General features: G+C 43.4%; 1 long non-coding RNA gene across 1 annotated transcript; it reads right to left on the bottom strand.

Moving 5' to 3' along the window:
• Positions 1 to 420: 420 nt before the first annotated feature.
• LOC142767086 (uncharacterized) lies at positions 421 to 6,450 on the bottom strand. Its single transcript, XR_012884746.1, has 3 exons — positions 6,238 to 6,450; positions 3,394 to 3,546; positions 421 to 857 (listed from the first exon to the last, which is right to left on the bottom strand). It is a non-coding gene; the product is annotated as an uncharacterized LOC142767086 (long non-coding RNA).
• Between the last annotated feature and the right edge of the window lie 1,259 nt (positions 6,451 to 7,709).

A 7,709-nucleotide genomic window follows, 5' to 3' on the forward strand; every position in this document is an offset into this window, starting at 1 on the left:
CGTCATTTGGCAAACTTCACTGGAAATTCAGCGGCAACCCTGGCTTGGCTAACGGTGAACAACTAATGGCGTTTCTCTCATCGTATCAAGCCTACATAAAGGCCGAACCCTCAGAACGTGTAAGTTTGAGCTACTGTGGAAGCCCTACCGAGTTCACAGTGAGTAACTCCACTGATATCTTAGGAGCTGTATACAAGCTAGCAAGTGTGTACGTAGATAACTTCTCACCATTAAAAATGTGCCCTAAATTGTGTAGTATCTGTTGCTCAAGCTCCGGAGGCAGTTTAAAGTCAGCGTTGCTGGCAATGATTTTACGAGCCCGGCTGCTCTGTCTTCAAGCGCAATTCTACGTATGTTTTTCTAAGCGATATTTTATTGCGTAAATAGATGACCATTGAATACACCAACCGGAAACATTAAAAGTAATCATTAAGGTCTATATCTTCAAGCGTGGTAAGTTATTATGGGAATCAACGCTACCTAACTTTATTGCGCAAGTTTCGGTAACGTATGTGTAGAAAAGCAAATCCGGTGACTTCTTGTTCGAGAAGACTCACCGGGCATGACCTTAGAGTCGGGTAGTAAATTCTTGTACAAGCGGTATAGTTCGCACAAGTAGTAGTCTTGGCTGATCAGTAGCCCCAGAGTGTCAATGACGATCCGGGCTGCATCGACATCTGGCATTCCCATCACTCTCTTCTTCAGCTCCCACGTGCATGTCTTTCCGTACCGTCCGGCCACTTCTTCCACGGCGGCTGTGTACACCTTGTCTGCGTCTTCGAGATGAAAGATGTGCGAAATATACTTGCGGGCAAGGTAAATAGATTCCTCACTTGATCGTAGTTTACCTAAAGGAACTGGAATAAAATAAGAAAGACTTCATTTGGTGAAGCTGATCAAAGAAGGAAGGTGCTCGCAGTAATACGCTTGCGAAAGTTGAGCTCGTCACACGCACACAACAGGGTAGTGGTAAAAAACAACAACGGCGTGATAATATGCTATTGACTAAATAAACAGTTCCATGTTCCACCTACGGGCATGGCTTTACAGATGAATGATGAATAGTAATGAAACTAAAGTGAGAGGCTGCACAGAGGGCAAACCAACATGTTTCAACCTCCAGGTACGAAAGACGAACAGGGACCACGCTATAAAAATATTTAGTATGAAAAGAAATACAATAACAGTAGACAACCATGCACTAATGGGTGGTTTTCTATTTTTTCTTGCTTAACGTTTCTACCACCTTGCCAGTCTTAGCAGAACTCAATTGCAATACTTGTGTCCTTGTGATTCCAGTTCTTGATAAAATCGCCTTTGCGCTCCGAATCCCGCTTCCTGGTGAGCTCGATTGGTAAAGTGAGCACCATAGAAAGGCACTTATCCAGAAAGGCGTTTCTCGCTGTTTCGATCCCTGGACCTGGGCGAATTTCGCGGCAACTAAGAGGCCTGTCTTTCTGAGCAATCCACACGTATTTCCTAGTGGCTTCGTGCTACTAACGTTTGGTGGTCTATTTTCACTTTCTTATTTCTCCCACCCCCTTTCGGGTCTCCGCATAACTCCTTTGCATTAAATACGTAGTTTCCCAAGCAACAAATACACTGAAATGTATAATAACAATACTTTATATCATAAGCGTATTGATGAAGCGCTAGTGCACTGCTCATAATCGCGTAACGCGCAACTTGAAGCTTTATACTGCCAGTGAAGATAAATTGAGTGAAAACGTTATGATGCATAGAACAATGTATAAAATGTGGCGGCTACTTCTGAAGCGAGCAAATTTAGTGAATGCTATATACCTAGAGACACACCTGTGTGTTTTTGTGTCTGGATTAAAAAAAACAAAACAAAACAGCAGCAAATGAACAATAACAGCGAGTACTCCACTACAAAACATTGCGCAGCCCGTTTACAACCATCGAGTAATTAGCCCATCCCTTAACAGCTTATAAAGTTTTCGAGGTAGAAGTATTGCAGGTTGGAGACGCTGCCATTAAACCTAATGTGCTAATGAAAATACTGTGGTAGAATGGTTAAATCAAGATTGCCGATTGACTAGCAGCGGCACGATGTACGCACTTTGTTTACAAGTTGTAGGTGAAGAGAAGTGGATGTGCCCTCTCTCGGGCGCGCATCTATTGGGTTCTGTACGTAAGGTAACGCTGGCACGCTCGTCATAGGTTCGGCATCCGGCGCTCTACCTCAAACACCATGCGGATGCCTTCCTAGGTATTTCCATCAATACCTTTGAAATGAGAGAGCTCTTCAGAGCTAAGATAATAACCATGAAGGAAGACAAAGCTTAAAGGGGTCGTAAAATGAAAATGAAGCTGCCTAGTTTTGATTTTCCCTGCTTCAGTAAAGATTCGACATGCCAATTTTGACGTATTTTGGTTCTATGTCCAGCCTATAATTAGAGATGCCCGTTTGAAACCTCACTTTTTTCGGGCCGCTGAACGACTGTGCGACCCTACTGGCCGCCATAGGCACCAACATGCGACTTCAGTGAAACATTATGTAAGAGAACCTATAAACCGTGTAGGTTAGCTCTATTTTGCTCCAAATGATGGATTTATCGGAACCTAGAAAAGAAGAGTATACATGACAATTTTCACGTTTTGAGTGTCTGTACTGAGAAATAACAGCGAGAGTGATCTTCTTGGATCCCCGTTCAAGTACATCCGGGCTTCGTCACATGTTGTCTTCGCTTCCTCGGTGCAGCATACGAGTGTTTTTTTTTTACTTGTTGTGTTAGACTGTATTTTACGGCGTGTTTTAGGGCACTTAGCTCTTGCTATGCCTACCGTGTGGGTCGTCAGTCAGTGTCGCACCGCCTAAAGGGGCCCTATAAAGCTTGAACACAATGGTGCCGACTGCCTAACTCGTTGTGGCGCTCGCCAGAACTACGGCGAGCGGAAGTGACTTCCGAAGGTTGCCGCCACATGATTGAATAAATGTAACGTTAAAGTTGATCACAGAACTGCATCAAAATAGGAATTGCTGTGTGTTTTGTTTTAATTAGCATGATTTTTCCTCAGCGTAATAGGGAATAAAGCTCTCCGACCTTTCTAGCTTGAAAACTGCCCAGCTGGTCAAAGTATGCGCCGAACGCAATGTGCTGAAGGAAACGCGCTGGAGACGCTGGCGTCATTATTTGAAGAAAATAAAAGAAAAAAACTACGTAACAGCGTTCATATATACACGTCATTGCAAAAATAAATATCTGTAAAGCTACAAAACAATACAGAAGCGTTCGCGAGCTGGCTTGTTTCGCATGTGTCGTTCCCTCTTCAAGTACCGCCTTGTTTGGTACCATAGCAATGGCGTCATTATTACGCATTGGGTGATTCTTGAAAGAGCGAAAAGAAGAATAAAGTGAGCCGCGTAACTGTATGCATCATGGTGTGACACCAGCGACACCTTATTACGCAGGACGTAACAGGCAATATGTCATGCTAGCTTCCTGTACGGTAGGGCTTTCAGTTCATTTCATTGGACAGCCTTCCGACGTCAGAGGCCGAGGGAAACACGGTAAGGTGAGCCTGCGAAAATGGAGTTGAGGGTAAGCATCCATTTTATTGTAATTTGATATTTATTCGCTGAATAGCTTTGCACTGCGTGGCCCAATCAAAGCCGTTTCTGCGGCACTTATCTTTTAGGCCGTCACGAATGTACACAACATGCTAGAAAAACACGTAAAACTATGAAGTCGCGAAAAGTGTTAGATGGCCCCTTTAACACGGTGAAAAGAACGTTTGTGAAATATTTACGCCACCATGATTGAAATGGTGTGACTCTACGAACCTCGATCAGATATAGTTGAACAAGCATCACTGCGTCGCCATGTTTTTTCGATGACAAACATTCCTTGTACGTAACTTCTTGCAAACAATGTAGACTATATGCGTATCGCATGCTTGATGGCACGGTGTAGCATAAGTGGCTTGGCGGTGGTATCCAATTGAATTTTTTATGCCGTATGATGCAACATATAATCATTTTAATCTTGACAAAGTACCGTGTGCGTTCTGCCTATTCACCCTGGTTTCCACTGCAAGCCCTCTCACCCTCTCCCTATTCACAAATCTATCAAACACGCGAAATTCGGTTTAGTGAACTGTCTGACGCTGCACGACAAAACAGCTAGAGTAGAATCTTTTCTGTTCGCCCGTCTGCCTGCACACAACGAGGCCTCTGTTTTTATTCATAGCGTTCAGAACAAAAGAAATGAAATAGGTAAATTGATACGCAGTACTGCATTTGAATATGCCACAACTTAGCCGGCCTTTGACGTTATGCGCCAGCATCGTATCAGCGAGCGGCCACTTTCGACCGCGGAAGCGGCTGAAAACTACGTGCTTCGATCGCCAGGGCGGCGCTGTACGAACCACGATAAATATATCGCTGAAGCTATGACACACGTGCGAAGAAGGAGCAGACATTGACTGAGCTCAGAGGTCAACCGCGTGCAAAATGCTGTTTTCTGTGCTGGTACTGTGAGGAGCAGAGTGGTCGCTCTAACATTCTCGCTGAAGGAGCGCTCCAATATAACGTGATCCGAGTGAAAACACTAAAAGTGCATTTGGACAGAGAGAAAGTACTACTAATCCCGCATTGACCAAAGTTTCATTTTGATCATTGCTACTAAAAGTAATATGAAACATGCAATGTTGCTTGTAACGAATGCATGAGTATGGAAACGTAAAACTATTACGAGCGAATAGTAATGCAGTGAACGTTCAGTACATATGACGAGACAGCTATATATACTCATTATTTGAATGTTTATTTGTTCGAGGTGAATGCTTGCTTTTGCTCGATAAGCAAGAGACGCGTCGTAGATTTGATAGTGTTCGAAAAAAAAGACCTTTTCAAAGCACTGATACCCTAAAGTAACTGCGATCAATAATGCATGCTTCAACTTGCAACTGCTTTACTGTGTATGCTAGTCTACACTTGTGTTGATTAAGCCCCAAAACCAAGGAATTATTTATGAATGAATCGTTGCATTGACTCATCGATTACAATGTGCGACATAAAACGCTTGATATAGTTACTGTCTGTTCTCACGCAATTGATAATTTCTGATATTCAAGAGTATATCGCTAAAGCATCGCCAGACAAAATGTGTTTTACAATTCGTTTGATGACTGCTTGGGAATCGTTGTCCGTAAAAAAAATTCAATTGCACTGTCTTGCAGTTCCTAATTGCTCCCTGCCATCTCTCGCCACTCAACTACACTGTGACACCGATTATTCAAATCGGCTAATGGTTCTCGCATATTCTATAAAGAATACTGATGGACACTGTAAATTTCAAAATGTGTTCAGTGAAAGCCTCTGGCTATTCAGTGGTGACTATTCCACCTCTTTTTTGTTTTTATTTGTTATATTTCTTGTTTTTGTTTCTCTTCCTCCTTTACACTCTCAGCAACGACGTAACTGCGGATCGAATGTGACGGCAAGAGGCCACAGCTGGCACCATTCCACAGACGGACGCCGCCAGTATGAGACATTAAACGCTTTCGCCTTAAAATCATGTTGATCGAATATGGTCTGCTCGACTGCTGAAACTTGCGGGCGCTTTTGGGGATGGCTCAAGCCATTCGATGCTGCAAATAGAGGAAGGTTGTTAGATGCGCTATCTAGATAGTGGGCTTCCTAATAAAGCCATTTTCTGAGGCATTTGAGCCTAATGCCTAATGGAAAAACCTGGCACTGTTTAAGTGTTCAGAAAACATGTTGAACAAACAATTTGGCAATACACTACCTCGAAGGGTCTTTGCGACTGCCTTAGTTTCTCTTCAGATTTTCGGAGCACTTATTACTGGGAATGACACCAGCCACATCATGAATCACTACTCGTAAGATCCTTTGGGTGCCCTCATTATTCTTTAAACTAACGTCAACAAACGGAAAGCTTGAAATCCGCATCTTTTAAGTGTGGTGGTAAAAAATGCCGAAGCTAGGACAGGATACCCTTTGGTAAATTCTAGCTCGCGATAAGCAGGGTAGCCGCACGTTTCAATTTCGCGATTAACCTTACTGGGTGCTGAATTCTTATTTAGCGACATTCTGGAGTTCGGAATATTATTCGTTCGCTGCGCTGACGTATTCCAAGTTGTCAAAAGAATTTAAAATAGCCGCTGGCACGCAGTATCTTATCCAGCACATGAATGATGCTCTGAGTTCAGAAAATGCAAGCTGCAGTGCCTAATAAGTATTTCACTCACCTAAAACCACACCATCGAGGTCGAAAATGACGTGCGTAACAGGCTTGAATCTTGCTTGCTTGTTTGTCTCCATGGTTGGTTGGTTGGTTGACCCTGGTGATGATGACTATGGTTACCGGAAGAATGGCACAATCCACTACAGGGGATCGGCCACCAGCAATCTAAAGAAGTAGGACTTGTGACACAAGAAAAATGAAACAAAAGGAAAAGAAAAAAAGAAGATTGTGAAAGTGCAGGTAGCCTCTGTGCTTCATGTTGAGCTAGCCGGGACGCTGGTTTCGTAGCGTTGTTTCTAAGCGCGCGCACGACGACTGTACAGAAGCCGCACCTGATGGTAAATAAAGTGCAAAAACGCAATGCCAGAACTACTGCGAGCGGAAATGACGTCGGGAGGCTGCGGCCATATGATTGAATAAATGTAACGTTGCACGTAATCACAGCATTGCATCAAAATAGGTATTACTATTTCTTTTATTTTTATTTAGCATGATTTTCCCTCAGCTCGATAGGCAATAAAGCTCTCCGACCTTTTCAGCTTGAAAACTGCCCAGCTGGTCAAAGAATGTGCCGAACGCAATGTGCTGAAGAAAACGCCTTGGAGATGCTGGTGCCATTATTTCAAGAAACAAAAAGAAAAAAAACTACGTAAGAGCGTTGATATATACACGTCATTGCAAAAATAAATACCAGTAAAGCTACAAAACAATACACAAGCGTTCGCGGGCTGGCTTGTTTCGCACGTGTCGTTCCCTCTTCGAGTACCGCCTTGTTTGTTACCATAGCAATGGCGTCCTTCTTATGCTGTAAGTGATTCTTGAAAGAGCGAAAAAAAGATAGAAGTGAGCCGCGTAACTGTCTGAATCACGTTGCGACACCACTGACACTTTATTACGCAAGACGTAACAGGCAATATGTCATGCGAGCTTCCCGTACGGTAGAGCTTTCAGTTCATTTCATTGGGCAGCCTTCCGACGTCAGAGGGAGAGGGAAACGCTGTAAGGTGAGCCAGTGAAAATTGAGTTGATGGTAAGCAACCATTTTATTGTATTTCGATATCTCTATGCTGAATGGCTTTGCACTGCGTGGCCCTATCAATGCCGTTTCTGCGGCACTTATCTCTTAAGCCGTCAGTGTACGCAACCAGCTAGACAAACATGTAAAACTATGAAGCCATCAAAAGTGTTAGATGGCCCCTTTAACACGGTGAAAAGAACGTTTTTGAAAAACTTACGGCAGTGTGATTGAAACGGTATGACTCTACGAACCTCGATGAGCTATGGCTCAACAAGCATCGCTGCGTCGCCATGTTTTTTCAACAACAGAGATTCCTCTTACGTAACTTCTTGCAAACCATGCAGACTATATGCGTATCGCATGTTTGATGGCACGGTGCTGTTTAAGTGGCGTGGCGGCGGTATCAGATGGAAGTTTTTTATGCCGCATGATGCAACATATGATTCTTTTATTCTTGA

The sequence above is a fragment of the Rhipicephalus microplus genome, chromosome 7 (assembly GCF_043290135.1).
Source record: "Rhipicephalus microplus isolate Deutch F79 chromosome 7, USDA_Rmic, whole genome shotgun sequence".
NCBI classification, from domain to species: Eukaryota; Metazoa; Arthropoda; class Arachnida; order Ixodida; family Ixodidae; genus Rhipicephalus; species Rhipicephalus microplus.